This window comes from Lissotriton vulgaris, chromosome 1_1, assembly GCF_964263255.1.
Source record: "Lissotriton vulgaris chromosome 1_1, aLisVul1.2, whole genome shotgun sequence".
In the NCBI taxonomy this organism is placed as follows: Eukaryota; Metazoa; Chordata; class Amphibia; order Caudata; family Salamandridae; genus Lissotriton; species Lissotriton vulgaris.
The window spans coordinates 1,372,487,795-1,372,511,287 of record NC_141685.1 but is presented as its reverse complement, the minus strand read 5'-3'; the positions used below and the strand labels follow the sequence as shown (position 1 = coordinate 1,372,511,287).

Below are 23,493 nucleotides of genomic sequence, written 5' to 3'. Positions count from 1 at the left end.
TCACCAGTAGATAGGATTTATCAGTAAATAAATAAAGCTTCTCCTCTCTGATATGGAATTACCCCCCAAAAAGTATAAGGGAATACCCAATGCTAACCTATGAGAGGGGCAGACCTCACAGTAGTGAAAAATGTAATAGACTGTTTGATACTACTAGGACATACAAACTACCACAGTACATGTCTTACCTTTTACTTACATAGCATGATGCCCCTAGGACTACCTAGGGCCTACCTTAGGGGTTACTGATATGTAATAAAATTGGAGTTTAAGGCTTGGCAAGTAGTTTTAAATGCCAAGTCGAAGTGGCAGTACACTGCAGCACAGGCACTGCAGTAGCAGGCTTGAGACAGGTTTGAAATGCTATTTCTTTGGGCGGCACAATCAGTCCCTGGGTATATGGTATACCACTTTACAAGGGGCTTTCAAGTAAATTAAATCTGTCAGTCAGGTATACTCCAATTATACACATGATTAGGGAAGAAGCACGTGCACTTCAGCACTGATTAGTAGCGATAAAGTGATCAGAGTCCTAAGGCCAACAAAAAGATACAGAAAAATGCGGAGGTGAAAAGCAATAAGGTGGGGTTGGGACCACCTTAAGAATGCAAGGTCTAACAAAAACGAACTAAGGATAACATGAGTAAAACATCAGGTTTCTCTACAGCATTTGGTGAGACAAGTGGGCCTTCTTTAATCTTCCATAAACGCAATCTTTCCTGGACCCCTTTATTATATAGCTCTTCAAGGAAAAAATATAAAGCACTTACAAAGGAGCCTCAAATACTCAAAGATGGTAGACTTCTGTAATATGGGCCATATACTAAAAGCAGCTCGAAAACAGAGTGCAATAGGGTCCAAAAAACTTGAGTGACCCATGAGAGTATGCATGCAAGCCTATGGTATTCCAAACTAAAGATATACGCATAAAATTTTTGTTTTTAGGAGAGAATGTGCCTGCTGAAAAAACATTATTTTTAAAAAGTGCATTGCAGAATATCAGGAATTTGCTGTGGGACACCTTGAAAACTTGCATACAGATTATGTGCACACACCTTACAGTCAGTTGTTGTGGCCGAGTGGTTAAGGCGATGGACTAGAAATCCATTGGGGTCTCCCCGTGCAGGTTTGAATCCTGCCGACAACGAGAATCTTTTTAACATCGGCTACAATTTCAGAAGTTAACCTTTAGTATTTCTTCCATGTCAGTTTTGTAAATAGGTGGCTTATTTTGGTGTCACTATTGCCATATCACATATTCATTATCGCTCCCCCTTTCATATCTTTGCTATAACTCTCGTCCTTCATTAGCGCTGGTGCAAACGCTTCAAGTCGCGCATAAGTCAAGCCCGTCTGCGCCCGTCTGCGGCAGACCGGGGCTTGTGGCCACGACCCCTGGACCAATCATCAAATACTCCTCATTTACGCTGCTATCACTCAGACCCCCAGACAGCGCTGTACTCGCCCCGCCCGCTCACACCTTAAAACGTGCTGCCACATATGGCATTCTGAAGCCCGAATACACTCTTGCCAAAACTCCCAAGTTCAAGTCCTCCTTGCCTTCTGCAACCCCTCGTAACTCTGTGACCACTCTTAAATACTTATACTTAAACACCAGGTCCATGGTTAAACACCACCTGGATATTTTTCTCCTGCTCCAGGCCGACCAACCAGACTTCTTATTCCTTTCAGAGACCTGGCTTAATGAAGGATCCCTGCCTGACATTTTAGCCGCTGTTCCCTCGAACTATTATATCCTGCATGCCGACAGACCGGCCGGCAAAAGAGGTGGAGGGGTCGCTGCGATCATTCGCAGCTCCCATAAAGTCTCTTCTTTACCATCTTTAGACTTAATAGGATCTGATAATCTGATTTTTAAATTGGATACTGACTTAGGATCACTACTCCTGATCCTTCTATACCGCCCCCCTCAAACTATGTCCACATTTACCACATCCTTTGCAGAACAACTTGCATCCTTGACTATCTCCCATGATAAAATCGTACTATTGGGAGACTTCAACCTCTGGATGGACTCTACTGAGTCTGATCCTCAGGCAGCCAGTCTTAAAGAAACCCTCTTGGATATGAACCTCACTCAACATATACATCTTCCTACCCATGATAAAGGGCATAGCTTAGACCAAATCTGGTCTCAAAACATTCTTCTTGCTATTAACTCCATCACGTCCTGCATTTGGTCGGATCATTACCCGATCAATTTCACCATTACCATTGAAAGTAGCAGAAGGTCCCAACCCCAGCCAGGAGGAAAAACTAGACTGTGGAAGAATGTTGACATTCCTACCTTTATTGGATCCTTAACTTCCTCCCCTCCCTCACTTGACCAGGGCATTGATGAAATGGAAGAAGCTTTCTCAGGTTGGCTACTTCAGGCAGCCGATGTTTATGCTCCCTGCACCAACTTTCCCCGCTCCCGCCCCAACGACGCTCATAGGTGGTTTACACCTTTTTTGAAAACCCTTAAGCTCGAGGTCCGTCAACTGGAGCGAAAATGGCGTACAGCCTATTTAGAACAAGACAAGGATAACTACCGCAAAGCCCGCAGGGACTATCAAAAGCTTATCCTGAAACATAAAACTGAATACTTCTCTGAAAAAATACTCAAAGCCCACAATAAATCCAGAGACTTGTTCAACATAGTGGAAAACCTCAGTACCAGCGACAGAACCTCCCTTCCGATAATCCCCACTCAGGAACTCTGCAACTCACTTAATTCCTTCTTTTTTTATAAAATCTGCACCATCAAACAGAGCATCCCTACCACTCAGCCTTCTCTTTTGTTTTCAGACATTTTTCACAACCTTGCCACTCTGGATCATATCCCCTTATTGACAATGTCACCCTATCCAAACTTCTTACAAAAATCAAATCTGGCTCCCCCGACGACATTTGCCCTCCTCATATCCTGAAAGAAGTAGGCACCCACATCCCTGAGGGCTTACTTCCCTTGTTAAATGGATCACTCACTCAAGGGAAAGTCCCAAGCAACTATAAAAAAGCCCTTCTCATTCCCCTCTTAAAAAAGACAGGAGCCAACCCGTTAGACCCACTTAACTATAGGCCCATTTCTCTGTTGCCATACTGTGCCAAACTTTTGGAGTCCCATGTTTGTGACAGTATTTCTACTTTCTTAGAGAAATCTGAGTTCCTTGCACCTAACCAGGCCGGCTTCCGCCCTTGCCATTCGAACGAAGCAGTCATTCTCTCGGTGCAGAACACCTTGAGGCGGAATGCGGACGAGGGGATCCACCAGGCTCTGGTGCTGTTGGACCTCTCTGCTGCGTTCGACACGGTCGACTATACCATCTTGGTCGACCGTGTCGAGCAGGCAGGCCTCAGGGGCCCGGCACTGAGCTGGATCCGCTCGTTCATCTCTGGCCGAACTCAATCGGTTAGACTGGGCACTTTTACAGCTCCCACCATATCCACCAACTGTGGAGTGCCTCAAGGCTCTTCGTTGTCTCCCCTGCTTTTTAATTTGTACCTGCGTCCTCTTTTGTTTTCCCTCAGAAGCGCTAAGGTAACCATCTTCAACTATGCAGATGATTTGCAGCTCATCTTTCCTCTTAACACCAAGGACTCTGTGGTAGAATTTCAAAACACCATGTCCCACATTCTGAGTTGGATGAGCTGCAATCATCTGAAACTTAACCCAGGCAAGACCGAACTGGTCTTGCCTGGACAGAGTATACATAGTTGGAATCCCAGCTTCTGGCCCTCCTGCATGGGTGCTCTTCCATCTAAGTCACCCTCGGTCAAAAGCCTGGGCATCCACATCAGTGAAGACCTTTCCTTGAAAAAACAGGTGGGAGCAGTTGTATCCTCCAGTTTTTTCCAGCTGAAAAAAATCAAAAAAATTGCATGTTTCTTTTCTTCCGCCGCTCTCACTCAGATCGTTATCTCCTTGGTCATATCCAGATTGGACTTTTCCAATAGTCTCTATCTTGGGCTCCAAAAAGGAGAGCTCAGACGCCTCCAGTTGGTTCAGAATCAAGCAGCCAGACTTCTTCTGAACATCCCCAGAAGGCAATCAGTCAGACCTGGCTTGAAACATTTACACTGGTTGACGGTGGAGCAAAGCGTGGCCTTTAAAGTGGGCTGCATTTTATTCAAATCCCTACATGACATTGGCTCTCAATTCATTAGAGAACTATTCCAAAGATACAGCCCCCCCGCTATCTCCGGTCCACCCATAAATCCCTCTTGATTGTTCCTCCATACAAAAGGAAACGTCTCGGAGGCAGCTGCTTGACCATCTCGCAGCTGCCTTCTGGAACTCCCTCCCCCCTCATCTAAAACTAAGTGACAATCTCCTTAGTTTAAGACATCTTCTGAAGACCTGGCTCTTTTCTCAGGCACATCATTGAGCTGCTTCCTTCTATCAAACGACTGACGCGCCCTGTTCCTTCCTACAGCGCCATGAAGCCTCCGGGCGTACGAGCGCTCAATAAATGACAGTTAACATTAACATTAACATTAACAAATTATTATACCCTGGCTCTCTCGGTCATACCTGTGCATGCACTTGAAACTTACTTTACCAATAAAAGAAGCAAATAGAGAAATAAAATAAAAGTGCTAGCTGGATTAGGCAAACACACTTCATAAAACAGCATTTTCTTTTCTATTCTCCCCCGTGTTACAAGCTTAACTGCTCCCTGTGTAATTTCTCTTAACCTGCTGTTCCTGGAAGAGAATTTCATTTACAAGCTCTTTCTGTGTTTTTTCTTAGTCTTTTCTTTCCCTTTTCTTAGATTTGTAACTGTTCCTTTACATGCTCTATTTAGGCGCCATTAATCTCATTTGAGCTCCTTGTACCTGCTGCTGTTTTCTCCACACCTCATACTGTCTTTTCCCTCTTTCTCTCTTTCTCTGCGGTTGGTGGCTACTTTCCAAAGCGTCTGATGCCCCAATGTTCCTTCGTCTTGTTGTCAGACGTGAATTTGAAAAGCAACAAAATTAACAAGCCTTTACCACTCACACATGGCAGAAGTTTATACTTTAATTCAATGAGCTAAGAAAAGTGTGTTGTGGGGCCCCTACGAGCCATGGTGCTTGCTTCATCATAATTAGGCATGCAGTCATTAGCCACAGCTCTGATTATGGGTCACTGAGGTTAGTTTCAATAATTCCTCAAAAACCTAACCATGCAGTCCCCCCTAACTGTGTAGTTATCTTGCTTTACTGCTGTTTGTGTGATTAGCTGGGAGGAGCTCACGGCAGCATCCTCCCAATAAAAGTGTAGATGGACCGTTCCTTAACTCTTTCTTGCTTCAAATACAGATGGCTTGAGGAGGTACAGGGGAGTTGCAGGTCTAATAAACAGAATAGAATATCTGCGCCAGGTGTGTTTCTCTGCATTGGTGTCACATCACCGGCCCACCAGTGTATGTGTGATCTTTGACTCCTGCCAGTTCACAAGCAGGCGGCCAGGAAACGGTTTCAGCCTATCAACCACTGAGGAGATAAAGCCTTTGTGTAAGGAATGAGGAAGCAATGAGCACATTCAGCCTATCACAGGAGTAGCCCGGAGTGTTCCGAATTATAATTTCTTCATGTCACTGTACATTATTGAGTCCAAGTAGCTCGCCGTGATCGTATAGTGGTTAGTACTCTGCGTTGTGGCCGCAGCAACCTCGGTTCGAATCCGAGTCACGGCATTGTGGTTGGCAATGTCACGGCAGTTGGGTTTTTCCTTTACAGAATTCCCAAATGTACCAGTTGTTTAAGTAAAATGTCTATTAAAAACAGATCCTTTTCAATATTTAAACGATCTAACGACAAATTATTTAAACACACATGATTATAAGATGTAGGTATACTGTACTTACTGACATAAATTATCGTTCTTGAACATATTTGCGGTAAGGGGAGCGGAGCTCTCCCCCAGGCCAATCAGAATGCAGATGAATGCAGTTGCAGTTGAGTGACCTGTGTTGTGGCTGTCTACAGGGAATGCACATATGTAGCTGTCTCGCAGCCCAATCCAGACGTCAATTGAAGACAGGTTTTCATGCAAATAGAGCAGTAAGTGCAGAGAAATGCTCACTCTCTAAAAATGGCATTTATACAATAGTAAGATTAAATCCAACCTCACCAGTAGATAGGATTTATCAATAAATAAATAAAGCTTCTCCTTTCTGATATGGAATTACCCCCCAAAAAGTATAAGGGAATACCCAATGCTAACCTATGAGAGGAGCAGACCTCACAGTAGTGAAAAATGTAATAGACTGTTTGATGCTACTAGGAAATACAAACTACCACAGTACATGTCTTACCTTTTACTTACATAGCATGATGCCCCTAGGACTACCTAGGGCCTACCTTAGGGGTTACTGATCTGTAATAAAATTGGAGTTTAAGGCTGGCAAGTAGTTTTAAATGCCAAGTCGAAGTGGCAGTACACTGCAGCACAGGCACTGCAGTAGCAGGCTTGAGACAGGTTTGAAATGCTATTTCTTTGGGCGGCACAATCAGTCCCTGGGTATATGGTATACCACTTTACAAGGGGCTTTCAAGTAAATTAAATCTGTCAGTCAGGTATACTCCAATTATACACATGATTACGGAAGAAGCACGTGCACTTCAGCACTGATTAGTAGCGATAAACTGATCAGAGTCCTAAGGCCAACAAAAAGATACAGCAAAATGCGGAGGTGAAAAGCAATAAGGTGGGGTTGGGACCACCTTAGGAATGCAAGGTCTAACAAAAACGAACTAAGGATAACATGAGGAAAACATCAGGTTTCTCTACAGCATTTGGTGAGACAAGTGGGCCTTCTTTTATCTTCCATAAATGCGATCTTTCCTGGACCCCTTTATTATATAGCTCTTCAAGGAAAAAATATAAAGCACTTACAGAGGAGCCTCAAATACTCAAAGATGGTAGACTTCTGTAATATGGGCCATATACTAAAAGCAGCACGAAAACAGAGTGCAATAGGGTCCAAAAAACTTGAGTGACCCATGAGAGTATGCAAGCAAGTCTATGGTATTCCAAACTAGAGATATACGCATGCAATTTTTGTTTTTAGGAGAGATTGTGCCTGCTGAAAAAAACCTTATTTTTAAAAAGTGCATTGCAGAATATCAGGAATTTGCTGTGGGACACCTTGAAAACTTGCATACAGATTATGTGCACACACCTTGCAGTCAGTTGTTGTGGCCGAGAGGTTAAGGCGATGGACTAGAAATCCATTGGGGTCTCCCCGCGCAGGTTCGAATCCTGCCGACAACGAGAATCTTTTTAACATCGGCTACAATTTCAGAAGTTAACCTTTAGTATTTCTTCCATGTCAGTTTTATAAATAGGTGGCTTATTTTGGTGTCACTATTGCCATATCACATATTTATTATCGCTCCCGTTTTCATATCTTTGCTATAACTCTCGTCCTTCATTAGCACTGGTGCAAACGCTTCAAATTATTATACCCTGCCTCTCTCGGTCATACCTGTGCATGCACTTGAAACTTACTTTACCAATAAAATAAGCAAATAGAGAAATAAAATAAAAGTGCTAGCTGGATTAGGCAAACACACTTCATAAAACTGCATTTTCTTTTCTATTCTCCCCCGTGTTACAAGCTTAACTGCTCCCTGTGTAATTTCTCTTAACCTGCTGTTCCTGGAAGAGAATTTCATCTACAAGCTCTTTCTATGTTTGTTCCTAGTCTTTTCTTTCCCTTTTCTTAGATTTGTAACTGTTCCTTTACGTGCTCTATTTAGGCGCCATTAATCTCATTTGAGCTCCTTGTACCTGCTGCTGTTTTCTCCACACCTCATACTGTCTTTTCCCTCTTTCTCTCTTTCTCTGCGGTTGGTGGCTACTTTCCAAAGCGTCTGATGCCCCAATGTTCCTTCGTCTTGTTGTCAGACGTGAATTTGAAAAGCAACAAAATTAACAAGCCTTTACCACTCACACATGGCAGAAGTTTATACTTTAATTCAATGAGCTAAGAAAAGTGTGTTGTGGGGCCCCTACGAGCCATGGTGCTTGCTTCATCATAATTAGGCATGCAGTCATTAGCCACAGCTCTGATTATGGGTCACTGATGTCAGTTTCAATAATTCCTCAAAAACCTAACCATGCAGTCCCCCCTAACTGTGTAGTTATCTTGCTTTACTGCTGTTTGTGTGATTAGCTGGGAGGAGCTCACGGCAGCATCCTCCCAATAAAAGTGTAGATGGACCGTTCCTTAACTCTGTCTTGCTTCACATACAGATGGCTTGAGGAGGTACAGGGGAGATGCAGGTCTAATAAACAGAATAGAATATCTGCGCCAGGTGTGTTTCTCTGCATTGGTGTCCCATCACAGGCCCACCAGTGTATGTGTGATCTTTGACTCCTGCCAGTTCACAAGCAGGCGGCCAGGAAACGGTTTCAGCCTATCAACCACTGAGGAGATAAAGCCTTTGTATAAGGAATGAGGAAGCAATGAACACATTCAGCCTATCACAGGAGTAGCCCTGAGTGTTCCGAATTATAATTTCTTCATGTCACTGTACGTTATTGAGCCCAAGTAGCTCGCCGTGATCGTATAGTTGTTAGTACTCTGCGTTGTGGCCGCAGCAACCTCGGTTCGAATCCGAGTCACGGCATTGTGGTTGGCAATGTCACGGCAGTTGGGTTTTTCCTTTACAGAATTCCCAAATGTACCAGTTGTTTTTGTAAAATGTCTATTAAAAACAGATCCTTTTCAATATTTAAACGATCTAACAACAAATTATTTAAACACACATGATTATAAGATGTAGGTATACTGTACTTACTGACATAAATTATCGTTCTTGAACATATTTGCGGTAAGGGGAGCGGAGCTCTCCCCCAGGCCAATCAGAATGCAGATGAATGCAGTTGCAGTTGAGTGACCTGTGTTGTGGCTGTCTACAGGGAATGCACATATGTAGCTGTCTCGCAGCCCAATCCAGACGTCAATCGAAGACAGGTTTCAATGCAAATAGAGCAGTAAGTGCAGAGAAATGCTCACTCTCTAAAAATGGCATTTATACAATAGTAAGATTAAATCCAACCTCACCAGTAGATAGGATTTATCAATAAATAAATAAAGCTTCTCCTCTCTGATATGGAATTACCCCCCAAAAAGTATAAGGAAATACCCAATGCTAACCTATGAGAGGGGCAGACCTCACAGTAGTGAAAAATGTAATAGACTGTTTGATACTACTAGGACATACAAACTACCACAGTACATGTCTTACCTTTTACTTACATAGCATGATGCCCCTAGGACTACCTAGGGCCTACCTTAGGGGTTACTGATATGTAATAAAATTGGAGTTTAAGGCTTGGCAAGTAGTTTTAAATGCCAAGTCGGAGTGGCAGTACACTGCAGCACAGGCACTGCAGTAGCAGGCTTGAGACAGGTTTGAAATGCTATTTCTTTGGGCGGCACAATCAGTCCCTGGGTATATGGTATACCACTTTACAAGGGGCTTTCAAGTAAATTAAATCTGTCAGTCAGGTATACTCCAATTATACACATGATTAGGGAAGAAGCACGTGCACTTCAGCACTGATTAGTAGCGATAAAGTGATCAGAGTCCTAAGGCCAACAAAAAGATACAGCAAAATGCGGAGGTGAAAAGCAATAAGGTGGGGTTGGGACCACCTTAAGAATGCAAGGTCTAACAAAAACGAACTAAGGATAACATGAGTAAAACATCAGGTTTCTCTACAGCATTTGGTGAGACAAGTGGGCCTTCTTTTATCTTCCATAAATGCAATCCTTCCCGGACCCCTTTATTATATAGCTCTTCAAGGAAAAAATATAAAGCACTTACAAAGGAGCCTCAAATACTCAAAGATGGTAGACTTCTTTAATATGGGACATATACTAAAAGCAGCACGAAAACAGAGTGCAATAGGGTCCAAAAAACTTGAGTGACCCATGAGAGTATGCATGCAAGCCTATGGTATTCCAAACTAGAGATATACGCATGCAATTTTTGTTTTTAGGAGAGAATGTGCCTGCTGAAAAAAACATTATTTTTAAAAAGTTCATTGCAGAATATCAGGAATTTGCTGTGGGACACCTTGAAAACTTGCATACAGATTATGTGCACATGCCTTACAGTCAGTTGTTGTGGCCGAGTGGTTAAGGCGATGGACTAGAAATCCATTGGGGTCTCCCCGCGCAGGTTCGAATCCTGCCGACAACTAGAATCTTTTTAACATCGGCTACAATTTCAGAAGTTAACCTTTAGTATTTCTTACATGTCAGTTTTATAAATAGGTGGCTTATTTTGGTGTCACTATTGCCATATCACATATTTATTATTGCTCCCCCTTTCATATCTTTGCTATAACTCTCGTCCTTCATTAGCGCTGGTGCAAACGCTTCAAATTATTATACCCTGGCTCTCTCGGTCATACCTGTGCAGGCACTTGAAACTTACTTTACCAATAAAAGAAGCAAATAGAGAAATAAAATAAAAAAAGTGCTAGCTGGATTAGGCAAACACACTTCATAAAACTGCATTTTCTTTTCTATTCTCCCCCGTGTTACAAGCTTAACTGCTCCCTGTGTAATTTCTCTTAACCTGCTGTTCCTGGAAGAGAATTTCATCTACAAGCTCTTTCTGTGTTTTTTCCTAGTCTTTTCTTTCCCTTTTCTTAGATTTGTAACTGTTCCTTTACGTGCTCTATTTAGGCGCCATTAATCTCATTTGAGCTCCTTGTACCTGCTGCTGTTTTCTCCACACCTCATACTGTCTTTTCCCTCTTTCTCTCTTTCTCTGCGGTTGGTGGCTACTTTCCAAAGCGTCTGATGCCCCAATGTTCCTTCGTCTTGTTGTCAGACGTGAATTTGAAAAGCAACAAAATTAACAAGCCTTTACCACTCACACATGGCAGAAGTTTATACTTTAATTCAATGAGCTAAGAAAAGTGTGTTGTGGGGCCCCTGTGAGAAGGTGGCCTGATATGCAGTGCTCACTATTCTAGTGAACACTATGTATCAGTCCAGCAACCCTTATTGATGATTGGTTGTAAGACAACCTTATAGACCAGCTATCCTAGTAGCGTGGATACGAGCAGTCTAAGGCTAAAGACTCGAGAGGGCGTGTTAAGCCAGCTATTATACCACACATATACCCCTTGAACACCAAGTGAAAGGACACCACACAAGTGTTATGAAAATAAACAGTTATTTATTAAGAATCACAAAAGCCCTGTACTCTTTATGAGGACAGGGTACTAAGCACAAACCAAAACTCTTACAAAAATACTTAAGTTAGCACAGTATATACAAATGCCCGAGGGGCACGGAAAACCATATACTTGAAAAGTGGAATGCGAAATTACTAGCAGGTAAGTACAGTACTAATAGGCTTTGGAATCGCTAGGACTTGACTATAGAATCGTTAGATTACTTCTGGGAGACCCAGGGGACTCGGGTGCAGTGTGTGCACTCTCACGCGAGATGAGGGACAAAGTCTATGGTAGCTAGAAATTGCAAAGTTAGTGTTCTCGGGCGAACCCGACCTGGTAGGGAGAAAACAAAAGTAGATTCTGACCCTTGGATAGTGAGGCTATGCTGGGGCACCGAAATGCCGAAGTTACCTAGCCCTGGGGCTGCAGCTGCATAGGACTCAAAAGACGTCGGGAATCCTCGTTGACGGACCAGGAGCCTGGAAGAAAGAAGTTGCTGGCAGGCGACCAGTGAAGAAAGTTCGGTGGATCCAAGCCTGGATCGATGGAAGATGACACCTGAAAGCAGAGGGGACCAAGTTCGAGACTACTAGCCAGTAGTCAGTGGGCACCAGGAGGGCACCGGATGGTAGCCACCTCGATTAGGTGAGTGGGTGACGCTGTGCTCGAAGATCTCACGGACCAGGAGGCGTTGTCAGCGACCAGGAAGGAGGATCGAGCTGTCCCACGAAGATAGAAGCTGTCGGCGTCGCTGGACCCAGGATTGGGCAACAAAGCCTTGGCAAATTCAAGCCCACGCGGTGGACCTAAAATGGCGTCTGGAGTGGACCAGGAGGGTCCGGGGTGCCTCTCTTCAAGAAGGAAGCAAGGGCCAGTCTGGAGCAACCAGACCAGCAGCAGTGATGTCGTCGGGCGTCGTTCAGAAGGCCACAAGCCAGCCGGCTAGTAGCCAAACAACGCGGTGCACAGCAAACAGCAGAAGGGCCCCACGCAGATCGTGGAGATGCAGGGAGGCTGACCTTGGGTGCTGGAGCTGCGCAGGGTCGGGGCTTCTCGGACCCCAAAGCACTCACCAGTGGAGGACACGGTGGGCTTGTTGTAAAGATGTCGTGCAGTCTTGGCGATCGTCGGTCCCTCGAGGTCTCGTCGCACTCACGGTTCTCAGCTTTGCTGTAGAAGTGAGTAGAGGTCAGAGGTGCCAGGGAAGCCGGGTCTCGTCGAGCTGGGTCGTCGGATTTGTGATGAAGGACTTGCAGCAGACCGCAGTGCTCTTTAGGATGGTGCCTGCGGATGCAGGGTGACTACTCCTTAGCCACAAGGGAGAATCTTGATGAAGAAATCTTGAAGTCCTTTCGCAGAAAGTCGTGTCTTGATTCCAAAGATGATCTAATTTGAACAGGGGGCCCGCTCCCATCTTTATACTAGAAAAGGGGGCTGACCCGGTGACTAGGTCCTGCCTATGGGTGGGACTAGGAGGGGGGTGGTTACACCCCTCTCCCCTGCCGGACTTCCCCAGGCCAGGGGCTGGTGTGCCCCTGGAACTGGTTCTGACTGGCCTATGCGTAGTGAGCACCGGGGTGCCACTCAGCAGTCACCTTCCTGAAAAGCCCTGCCTACCCAGGATACACAAAACCCTGTCTGGGATGGTGCTAGCACCGCCCCGGACAGGAAACCCTTTGTCCAAGCCTCCCTCGCTGGAAGGACTCCCAGCAGCAGGAGGTCAGACTCGTGTCTGTGGTGGCAGCATCCATTTTGTGGAGCTGAGGCTTTAGTTAACTTTAACCGGGGTTCACAGTTACATACATGTCGTGTCCCTCTAGAAGGGTGGAATGCTAACCCCGTCGCCAGAATTGGCGAGGGGTTAGTATTCCAATTCGTATGACACCTTACTCGACATGTTTTGATAAAGCAATACCAAAGTTGGCATTTAACCGCGAGGATTATAATGCACTTAAGAGTATATGGTATGCGATATCATGGAACAGCTATTAGGACTTGGTTCCGCAAGCTGCAGACGGGCTCAGCTCATGCCAGAGCACCATCTCACACGATTCCAAGCACTCTGCCTTCAGGATTGTCAAGGCCTGCCATAGGAGTGACTGATAGGAATCTGTGTGTCCATTTTAGGGTTAGGTATAGGTATACTACACCTACAGCAAAGGGTGATTACACGACTTTGCCCCAGCTGTCATGCAGCCAGTTGTGTCAAATTTAGGAGGCCAGCCAGGGGTGGCATAATACATGCTGCAGCCCCTGGCAGCCCTGGGTACACCTATGCCCTGAGTTACAGGGTCTGATAAGGTGGCCCAGTACCAATTGGAAATGTACCTAGGGTACATGGAATCCATTTTAAAGAGAGAGCAGTAGGCCTGGGGTCCTGATTGGCAGGGTCCCAGGTCGACTATGTCCAAAACCAGCTAAAACACAGGGCAAAAAGTTGGGGGCAACCATAGTCAGGATGTACCTTCCTACACAACCCCCCCCCCAAACGAAAGGAGATAAGGCTATCCTTGTCCAGGTAAGCCTCTATTACCTAAGTGGCCATATAAGGAAGGACCAGCTCTGGCTTGGTTTCCCCCTGTGTCATGGTCCACTAGGCAACCCCTCACCCTAAGTGTATCTGAGGGTCTCCACCATAGGGAATCTCTGCCTTTGGTGTGTCTTGGGAAAGAAGAAGGCTGATGCTGGGATGGAGTACTGAAGTGAGGCTCCTCTACCTTTGGGCTCAACTTCCTCCAATCACAAATCATCATGTGTGCCTTTCTTTCTTTAGCTGAGATACACTGAGCTCTCAGGGTCAGCCTCTGGCTACCTAAAGCTGGAGGCTGAGTCCCTCTGTTTGGCTTACTGGAGGGACAGGTCAGGTCTGGGGTTTTTAGGCCCCATGTTTGGCTGTGCCCAACAGTGTCCAGCTGTGGGAGTTCCCTAACTACTTTTAAGGGGGATCCCTCAGGAGTCTGTTCTATTTTCACTTGGCTAGGTTTACCAGCTTCAGTGATCCTAATCTGCTAATTAAGGGGTTCTTTTGGACAGGGGGCCCTTTGGGGTCCACCACTGGCCTCCCTGATCTCTTCAGCCCTGGGCTGACTGAGGCAGGGTAGAGAGGGGCAGGTTACCTGCTCCAGACTGGGTCCCACCTGGGAAGGGTCCACTGCCATCAGGGGCTCTGCCAGGCTAGGCCTGACTACCTCTGGGGCAGTTCCTTCAACAGGGGTAGAGTCAGTTCCCTGAGGAGGCTGGCTCTCACCTAGTGTCTGGGAGGGGGAAGACTCTTCTTCCTCCTCAATGCTCTCTGTTTGAGTGGAGTGATCCATTGTTTCAGGCTTCACAACCTCACTATCTGTTTGAGTGGAGGCTGAGACCATTTCAACCTTGCCAACCTTTTCAGGAGGGCACTCAGTTTGTGTTTGGGCTGTGACTGTCACAGTCCTCCTATCCTGCTCTGGAAAGTCTGTCTGAGCCTGGGCAGTGGCTACCCCTGCCCTTCCAACCTTTTCAGGGAGGAATGGTGCTTGGACTGGGGCTGTAGCTATTACTGCCCCACTAACCTGTCTGGATAGGCCTATCATTCTGGAGTGAGTTTCTTGTTCCACCTCAGCCCATGCTGAGAGTTCCAGGTCATTCCCCAGTAAGCAATCTACAGGTAGGTTATCTGTCACTGCCACTCTCATGGGCCCTGTGACATTACCCCAGCTGAGCTTGACTACTGCCATGGGATGCCTTCTCTTCACTCCATGAATGTCTGTCACCTGATAAGTAAAACCAGGGGTCAGTTGAGCAGAGGGGACCAGATGGTCACTCACCATGGTGAGGCTGGCCCCTGTGTCTCTGAATGCCTCAACTTTCTGACCATTCAATAAAACTTCTTGTCTATACTTTCCCAAAATGTGGGGTCCAGTAGTGAAGTTGGCAAACCCCATGCCAGTCTCACAGACAAGAGTGTGGTCAGGGAACCTGGCTAGGCCATAGTCCTCCTGATTGCCCAAAGTAATGCCCACCACATTCTTGGGGGCACTCCCACCACCTGGGGGATTACCACTAGTGGTAACAGGAGGTTTAGGAGTATTACCTGGGGGTATATTTCCCTTATTACCATTTTTAGGGCAACTGGCATCACTTTTGTAATGACCCACCTGTTTACAGGTATGGCAATAAGGTTTCTTCTGTTCTGAAGGAGTGTTCTGGGACCCACCACCCTTGTTGGAGTTTTGGGGCCCTTGGGAAGTCTTCTCTGTGGATTTATCCCCACCCTTCTCTTGAGGCTTGGTTGATTCCTTTTTCTGGTCACCACCCTGGTTTTTAGGCCTAACCCTGGTTCTGACCCATTTGTCTGCCCTCTTACCCAATTCCTGTGGAGAGGTCAACTCATAGTCTACCAGGTGCTGATGTAATAACTGGTTCTGACAATTATTTAAGATTTGCTCCCTCATAATTAGATTATACAATCCTTTAAAATCAGTAACCTTACTACCCAGTAGCCAGCCTTCAAAAGCCTTAGTGGCACAATCAACAAAGTCAGTCCAATCTTGAGACTGAGTTTTCTGGGTGTCTCTGAACAGCATCCTGTATTGTTCAGTGGTTAAACCAAACCCATCAACCAGTGTATTCTTCAAGATTTTGTAATTGTTAGCATCCTCCACCCTTGTGGTGAGGAGCTTATCTCTACCTTTACCATCAAAGGAGAGCCACAAGATAGCTGCCCACTGACTTTGGGGAACACCCTGCACAGTGCAGGCTCTCTCCAAAGCAGTAATCCATTTGTGGATGTCATCCCCTTCTTTAAAGGGGGGCACTATCTTATTCAGGTGCTTTGTATCAAAACTCCTTTCCCTATTGCTAGGTTTATTGCTGCCACCAGTGGGCTGTAGCCCACATAATTCTTGCTCTCTAGCAAGGGCAAGTCTCTCTTTGGCCAGGGCAAGTTCTTCCCTTTCAATCCTCAGTTTGATTGCCCTTTCTTCAGCTTCATACACTCTCCTCTTAGGGGAAGACATCCCTCTGTGAGAAGAGTTGAGAGAGCCATTGGTTCGAAAGGATCTGTTAGAGCCTCTTGATAGAGACCTAACTTGTCCATTCCCAATGTTAAGCTGACCTGAGAGTGGGCCCAGGGGTCCCCTAGTACCAAGCTCATGTCTGCTTAAGTTGGACCTGGTTAGTCTACTGACTTCTACCTGTCCCTTATCTGCCTCATCCCCTGACAACTGGTCCTCATCCTCATCCTCAGCATCATCTGCTTCCTGGAGGGGATGTTCCTGGCTATCAAAGGGTCCCTGTAAGGAGGGCAAACTTCCTTCTGGATTAGAAGGGTCTGGGTTACCAGCCCTACTGGCATCATAAGCCTCTAAGAGACCAATCAGAAAGGAAGTGGTGGGGTTAGACCCCTGTTTTAGTTTCCTGAGAGTACACACTTGTCTCATCTCATGGAAGCTAAGAGCAGCATATTTTGAAGTAAGGACCTGTGGAGGGTCCACTGACACAAGGGGATACTCAGAGTTTCCTCCTTTGTCTGACATGCTGATTCTAGTGTGGTGTAAGTGATGCACCTACCTACACTATGTGTTTGCCTACTGATCCCTTGCTAAGAGTTGCAGCCAAGGTGTGCTAAGCCTTGAGGAGCTACAACAGCTGGTTCAGTAGAACTCAGAGTATTCTAAGCTTAGTTATATGTACTAACAGTACTTATGTGATCTTTCAACAAGATATTCTTAGGATACGTGTGGCAAAACAACAGCAAGCTCAAATCCCACCGCTGCCACCAATGTGAGAAGGTGGCCTGATATGCAGTGCTCACTATTCTAGTGAACACTATGTATCAGTCCAGCAACCCTTATTGATGATTGGTATTTAGTATTTGTTTATTGCACAGTTAATAAAAACTCACAATTTTACACAAAAATTAAAAATAGAAATTAAAAGTCTTTTGACTATGTAAAACTTTTCCTGGCAAAAAGATGTTACACTTTAATAAAATCTCAAAGAGTCTATAGTCAGGTAGTGGGTCTTCCTATTGATCACTGCTATTTTTTAGTTGGAGTTCTTGTAGTTATAAGGCAGTTGCAGGATCTCTATTCCCCTGATTTAATTAATTTTCGCTCAGTAATCTTCATAGTTTTGTTAAGGGTCGTTTGAGAAGACTGCCTTTATCCCAGTGCGGTTGGTTGTTCGCGTCCTTATACTGTTTCATTTAATTTTTTGGCCACTATTTCAAAATATTTAACTGTTCTACAGTTTAGCTGGGTCTCGTTGGGGTTGAAGCAGAGCATTACTGCTTGCCTGCATGATCTTACACCCTTCTGGTTCCATAGTGGCCGGAGCATTGACCGCCTTACATCCACTAAAGCTTTACAGATGCATATAATATGTATAAGATCCTCCTTTGCGGATTGACAAAGGCGACATGCGTTTGATGGATCAGGCCTTTTCCAAGGTTCCAGGTGATGTGCTATGGGTATGTTGCCTAAGCGCATATTTAAGAACTTGCTTTTTATTTTTTGTGTAAGTCCCCTTGATAGGTATTCTTGTGGCTTTATGGCTCCATACCCTTCGAGCACTACCCATCCGTGTGCTCTCCTGGTCAGGGTGGCTCTGTCCTCGAGTGAAGAGACCAGTTTTGTGACCTTTGTCACAGTTTTCTTGAAAGTCCCAAAGTCCGTCCTTGTTTCCCAAAGCATGTTTAATCCTAGGCTCTCCAATGAATTTGTTAGGTATGCCCTTGCTGGGGAGATTTCTTTGGCGTGAAGCTCTGTCCATAAGTTCGCATTTAACGATCCTTGCTCCGATTCTTTGATTTTGCGCCAACTTTTTACATATTGTCCTTTCCTCTCCACAGATTGTTTCAATAGTCCGAATTCAAGACGAATTTGAGCAGGCGAGGAGTTTTTAGGGAGATGGAAAATTGCCCTGTATGCACGGCTGATAGTTTTGTCCAAAGTGCTTGCATCTTTACCCCGCATTGATTCGCTGCCATAGGAGAGCATTGGCAGTAGGCGAGCTTTTATTACCTGTAGAAGTGGCGCTAATGTCCTGTCGGGAAGGACTTTCTGCAAGGGCCTTATTGATAGTTGAAAAGTCAAGCCCTTCCTACAGATGGCGTCTAGTTGGTGCTTGGAGGAGCCATTGCCCTCTATTGTAACTCCTAGATATTTATATGAGGCTACCAGTTCCAGTCTTTGTTTATCCAGGTACCATGCGGGCTTCTGTTTTTTATTATAGTTCATTGGCATGACCTTAGTTTTGTCCAGGTTTATTGTTAAGGAGTTTGCTTTGGAAAATGTGTTTGTTTTATCTAGAAGGTTTTGAAGGCCGATAGGAGACCGGCTGATAAGGACCAGGTCATCTGCGTAAAGCAGATTTGAGAGCGTGATATTTCCTAACCGGGGTGCGTGTGATGTAACTGTTTCTAACTCTTCAGGAAGATCAGCGAGGAAGAGGTTGAACAGTGTTGGCGCTAGGACGCAGCCCTGCTTTAGGCCTTTGCTGGTCTTTATTTTCCTCGAAAGATGTGTGCCAGATCCCAGTTTTATTTGGACCCATGTATCGGTGTGCAGCAATTCCAGCTGCTGTAGAAGGGGGCCGGGGATTCCCCATGAGCTCAGTTTCCGCCATAGTTTATGTCGGTCTACATGGTCGAATGCGGCACTGTAGTCAATGAAACACACGAACAGAGAGCTTTTTGCCGTTTTTGGTGCGTCGGACAGTAGGGTTAGTGCCATGATGTTGGTTAAAGTTCCCTGGCCCGTCCGAAAGCCCGTCTGAGTGACTGGGATGATGTTCTCTTTTGTTGCCCATGTTGTTAGATCCTTCAAAATGAGGCTTGCATAGTACTTCGCTTCTACATCTATCAGGGCAATCAACCGGTAACTGCTTGGGTCGATCCTTGCGCCTTTTTTATAGATTGGGCTTATTATCGACCCTCTCCAAGATGCTGGTATTTTTCCTATTTCCCTTGCTTCATAGAATATTGGGATCAGTGTGGAGCACCAAAAGGCCGGGTCCTGTTTGTATAATATTGGAGGGATCCCGTTTGGTCCTGGCGCCCCCTCGAGTTTTCCCTTTGAGATTTGTTTGAGGATTGTGTCTGTTGTTTCTTGGGCCGATTGTCCGGGTTCTGTTTTACTAGAAACGACTATCTTGGGGCCGGCTTCGTTCTCTGCTAGGATACGGGGCCCAGTTGTTTTCATGTTTGATGCTTGGTTTTCTTTATAGGCGGGTGTGTCATTTTTTCCCGGTTGGCGGGAAGCTCCCTCTTCTGAATTTGTCCCTCCGGCTTTCTTTTTTGCGGGGTCAGTTGTGTTAAAGTGAGTTGTTAAGTAGTTGGCCCAGACTGATTCCGGTATTTCAGAGGTAATACCTCTGTGGTCTGGCTGTTGGAGCCTGTGAATCATCTTCCAAAAGCTAGAGCTATTCTTCTGTTTTGAGTTGTGTAGAATTTTTGCCCATAGGTCTTCGTTTAGTTCCCGCTTCCTTTGCCAAGTTTTCTTTTGTAGCAGTGCCTTTGACCTGCGTAACTGCAGTTGGATTTCCGGATTGTTTGGATCTTGCCGGAGCTGTTTGAGGATCTTCTTTATTTCGAACTTGATATTTTTTGTTTCTACTGTTGTTACTTTACCAAACATATGCCTAGTGGTGTTCCCTTTTTGGTCTTTCTTCCTTTTGGCATGTTTTTCTCCTAGTACCGTTGTAAATTTTTCCCATAAGGTAATGGGGTTGTCGGTTGTATTGTGTATTACTTGTATTATTGTTTTTGCACTGTTTGTGAGAGTTTCTATGTCCGAGATCTTACATCGTAAACGTTTGTAGTCGGTAGTATGTTCTGTGCACATACTTCTGATTTCGGTTGCTTCGTTCTTACAGTTTAATGCTAAGTTGGCTTCTAGCGGCAAGTGGTCGCTCTGGGCTCTGTCGCCTATCTTAAATTCTTGTACATTGTCATACAACGGGAGTGTAACTAGAATAAAGTCTAAATAGGATGAGGCAAATGACGAGTATTGATGATTGGTTGTAAGTCAACCTTATAGACCAGCTATCCTAGTAGCGTGGATACGAGCAGTCTAAGGCTAAAGACTCGAGAGGGCGTGTTAAGCCAGCTATTATACCACACATATACCCCTTGAACACCAAGTGAAAGGACACCACACAAGTGTTATGAAAATAAACAGTTATTTATTAAGAATCACAACAGCCCTGTACTCTTTATGAGGACAGGGTACTAAGCACAAACCAAAACTCTTACAAAAATACTTAAGTTAGCACAGTATATACGAATGCCCGAGGGGCACGGAAAACCATATACTTGAAAAGTGGAATGCGAAATTACTAGCAGGTAAGTACAGTACTAATAGGCTTTGGAATCGCTAGGACTTGACTATAGAATCGTTAGATTACTTCTGGGAGACCCAGGGGACTCGGGTGCAGTGTGTGCACTCTCACGCGAGATGCGGGACAAAGTCTATGGTAGCTAGAAATTGCAAAGTTAGTGTTCTCAGGCGAACCCGACCTGGTAGGGAGAAAACGAAAGTAGATTCTGACCCTTGGATAGTGAGGCTATGCTGGGGCACCGAAATGCCGAAGTTACCTAGCCCAGGGGCTGCAGCTGCATAGGACTCAAAAGACGTCGGGAATCCTCGTTGACGGACCAGGAGCCTGGAAGAAAGAAGTTGCTGGCAGGCGACCAGTGAAGAAAGTTCGGTGGATCCAAGCCTGGATCGATGGAAGATGACACCTGAAAGCAGAGGGGACCAAGTTCGAGACTACTAGCCAGTAGTCAGTGGGCACCAGGAGGGCACCGGATGGTAGCCACCTCGATTAGGTGAGTGGGTGACGCTGTGCTCGAAGATCTCACGGACCAGGAGGCGTTGTCGGCGACCAGGAAGGAGGATCGAGCTGTCCCACGAAGATAGAAGCTGTCGGCGTCGCTGGACCCAGGATTGGGGAACAAAGCCTTGGCAAATTCAAGCCCACGCGGTGGACCTAAAATGGCGTCTGGAGTGGACCAGGAGGGTCCGGGGTGCCTCTTTTCAAGAAGGAAGCAAGGGCCAGTCTGGAGCAACCAGACCAGCAGCAGTGATGTCGTCGGGCGTCGTTCAGAAGGCCACAAGCCAGCCGGCTAGTAGCCAAACAACGCGGTGCACAGCAAACAGCAGAAGGGCCCCACGCAGATCGTGGAGATGCAGGGAGGCTGACCTTGGGTGCTGGAGCTGCGCAGGGTCGGGGCTTCTCGGACCCCAAAGCACTCACCAGTGGAGGACACGGTGGGCTTGTTGTAAAGATGTCGTGCAGTCTTGGCGATCGTCGGTCCCTCGAGGTCTCGTCGCACTCACGGTTCTCAGCTTTGCTGTAGAGGTGAGTAGAGGTCAGAGGTGCCAGGGAAGCCGGGTCTCGTCGAGCTGGGTCGTCAGATTCGTGATGAAGGACTTGCAGCAGACCGCAGTGCTCTTTAGGATGGTGCCTGCGGATGCAGGGTGACTACTCCTTAGCCACAAGGGAGAATCTTGATGAAGAAATCTTGAAGTCCTTTCGCAGAAAGTCGTGTCTTGATTCCAAAGATGATCTAATTTGAACAGGGGGCCCGCTCCCATCTTTATACTAGAAAAGGGGGCTGACCCGGTGACTAGGTCCTGCCTATGGGTGGGACTAGGAGGGGGGTGGTTACACCCCTCTCCCCTGCCGGACTTCCCCAGGCCAGGGGCTGGTGTGCCCCTGGAACTGGTTCTGACTGGCCTATGCGTAGTGAGCACCGGGGTGCCACTCAGCAGTCACCTTCCTGAAAAGCCCTGCCTACCCAGGATACACAAAACCCTGTCTGGGATGGTGCTAGCACCGCCCCGGACAGGAAACCCTTTGTCCAAGCCTCCCTCGCTGGAAGGACTCCCAGCAGCAGGAGGTCAGACTCGTGTCTGTGGTGGCAGCATCCATTTTGTGGAGCTGAGGCTTTAGTTAACTTTAACCGGGGTTCACAGTTACATACATGTCGTGTCCCTCTAGAAGGGTGGAATGCTAACCCCGTCGCCAGAATTGGCGAGGGGTTAGTATTCCAATTCGTATGACACCTTACTCGACATGTTTTGATAAAGCAATACCAAAGTTGGCATTTAACCGCGAGGATTATAATGCACTTAAGAGTATATGGTATGCGATATCATGGAACAGCTATTAGGACTTGGTTCCGCAAGCTGCAGACAGGCTCAGCTCATGCCAGAGCACCATCTCACACGATTCCAAGCACTCTGCCTTCAGGATTGTCAAGGCCTGCCATAGGAGTGACTGATAGGAATCTGTGTGTCCATTTTAGGGTTAGGTATAGGTATACTACACCTACAGCAAAGGGTGATTACACAACTTTGCCCCAGCTGTCATGCAGCCAGTTGTGTCAAATTTAGGAGGCCAGCCAGGGGTGGCATAATACATGCTGCAGCCCCTGGCAGCCCTGGGTACACCTATGCCCTGAGTTACAGGGTCTGATAAGGTGGCCCAGTACCAATTGGAAATGTACCTAGGGTACATGGAATCCATTTTAAAGAGAGAGCAGTAGGCCTGGGGTCCCGATTGGCAGGGTCCCAGGTCGACTATGTCCAAAACCAGCTAAAACACAGGGCAAAAAGTTGGGGGCAACCATAGTCAGGATGTACCTTCCTACAGCCCCTACGAGCCATGGTGCTTGCTTCATCATAATTAGACATGTAGTCATTAGCCACAGCTCTGATTATGGGTCACTGAGGTCAGTTTCAATAATTCCTCAAAAACCTAACCATGCAGTCCCCCCTAACTGTGTAGTTATCTTGCTTTACTGCTGTTTGTGTGATTAGCTGGGAGGAGCTCACGGCAGCATCCTCCCAATAAAAGTGTAGATGGACCGTTCCTTAACTCTTTCTTGCTTCACATACAGATGGCTTGAGGAGGTACAGGGGAGATGCAGGTCTAATAAACAGAATAGAATATCTGCGCCAGGTGTGTTTCTCTGCATTGGTGTCCCATCACAGGCCCACCAGTGTATGTGTGATCTTTGACTCCTGCCAGTTCACAAGCAGACGGCCAGGAAACTGTTTCAGCCTATCAACCACTGAGGAGATAAAGCCTTTGTATAAGGAATGAGGAAGCAATGAACACATTCAGCCTATCACAGGAGTAGCCCTGAGTGTTCCGAATTATAATTTCTTCATGTCACTGTACGTTATTGAGCCCAAGTAGCTCGCCGTGATCGTATAGTGGTTAGTACTCTGCGTTGTGGCCGCAGCAACCTCGGTTCGAATCCGAGTCACGGCATTGTGGTTGGCAATGTCACGGCAGTTGGGTTTTTC

The 23,493-nt window shown here is 46.1% G+C and overlaps 5 non-coding genes across 5 annotated transcripts; all 5 read left to right on the top strand.

Annotated features, from left to right (window-relative positions):
* The first annotated feature begins 1,065 nt into the window (after positions 1 to 1,065).
* Positions 1,066 to 1,147, top strand: TRNAS-AGA (transfer RNA serine (anticodon AGA)). The gene has a single exon. It is a non-coding gene; the product is annotated as a tRNA-Ser (tRNA).
* A 4,465-nt stretch (positions 1,148 to 5,612) lies between these two features.
* Positions 5,613 to 5,684, top strand: TRNAH-GUG (transfer RNA histidin (anticodon GUG)). Its single transcript has one exon. It is a non-coding gene; the product is annotated as a tRNA-His (tRNA).
* A 1,498-nt stretch (positions 5,685 to 7,182) lies between these two features.
* TRNAS-AGA (transfer RNA serine (anticodon AGA)) lies at positions 7,183 to 7,264 on the top strand. The gene has a single exon. It is a non-coding gene; the product is annotated as a tRNA-Ser (tRNA).
* A 2,860-nt stretch (positions 7,265 to 10,124) lies between these two features.
* On the top strand, positions 10,125 to 10,206 carry TRNAS-AGA (transfer RNA serine (anticodon AGA)). Its single transcript has one exon. It is a non-coding gene; the product is annotated as a tRNA-Ser (tRNA).
* A 13,180-nt stretch (positions 10,207 to 23,386) lies between these two features.
* TRNAH-GUG (transfer RNA histidin (anticodon GUG)) lies at positions 23,387 to 23,458 on the top strand. The gene has a single exon. It is a non-coding gene; the product is annotated as a tRNA-His (tRNA).
* The last annotated feature ends 35 nt before the right edge of the window (positions 23,459 to 23,493 follow it).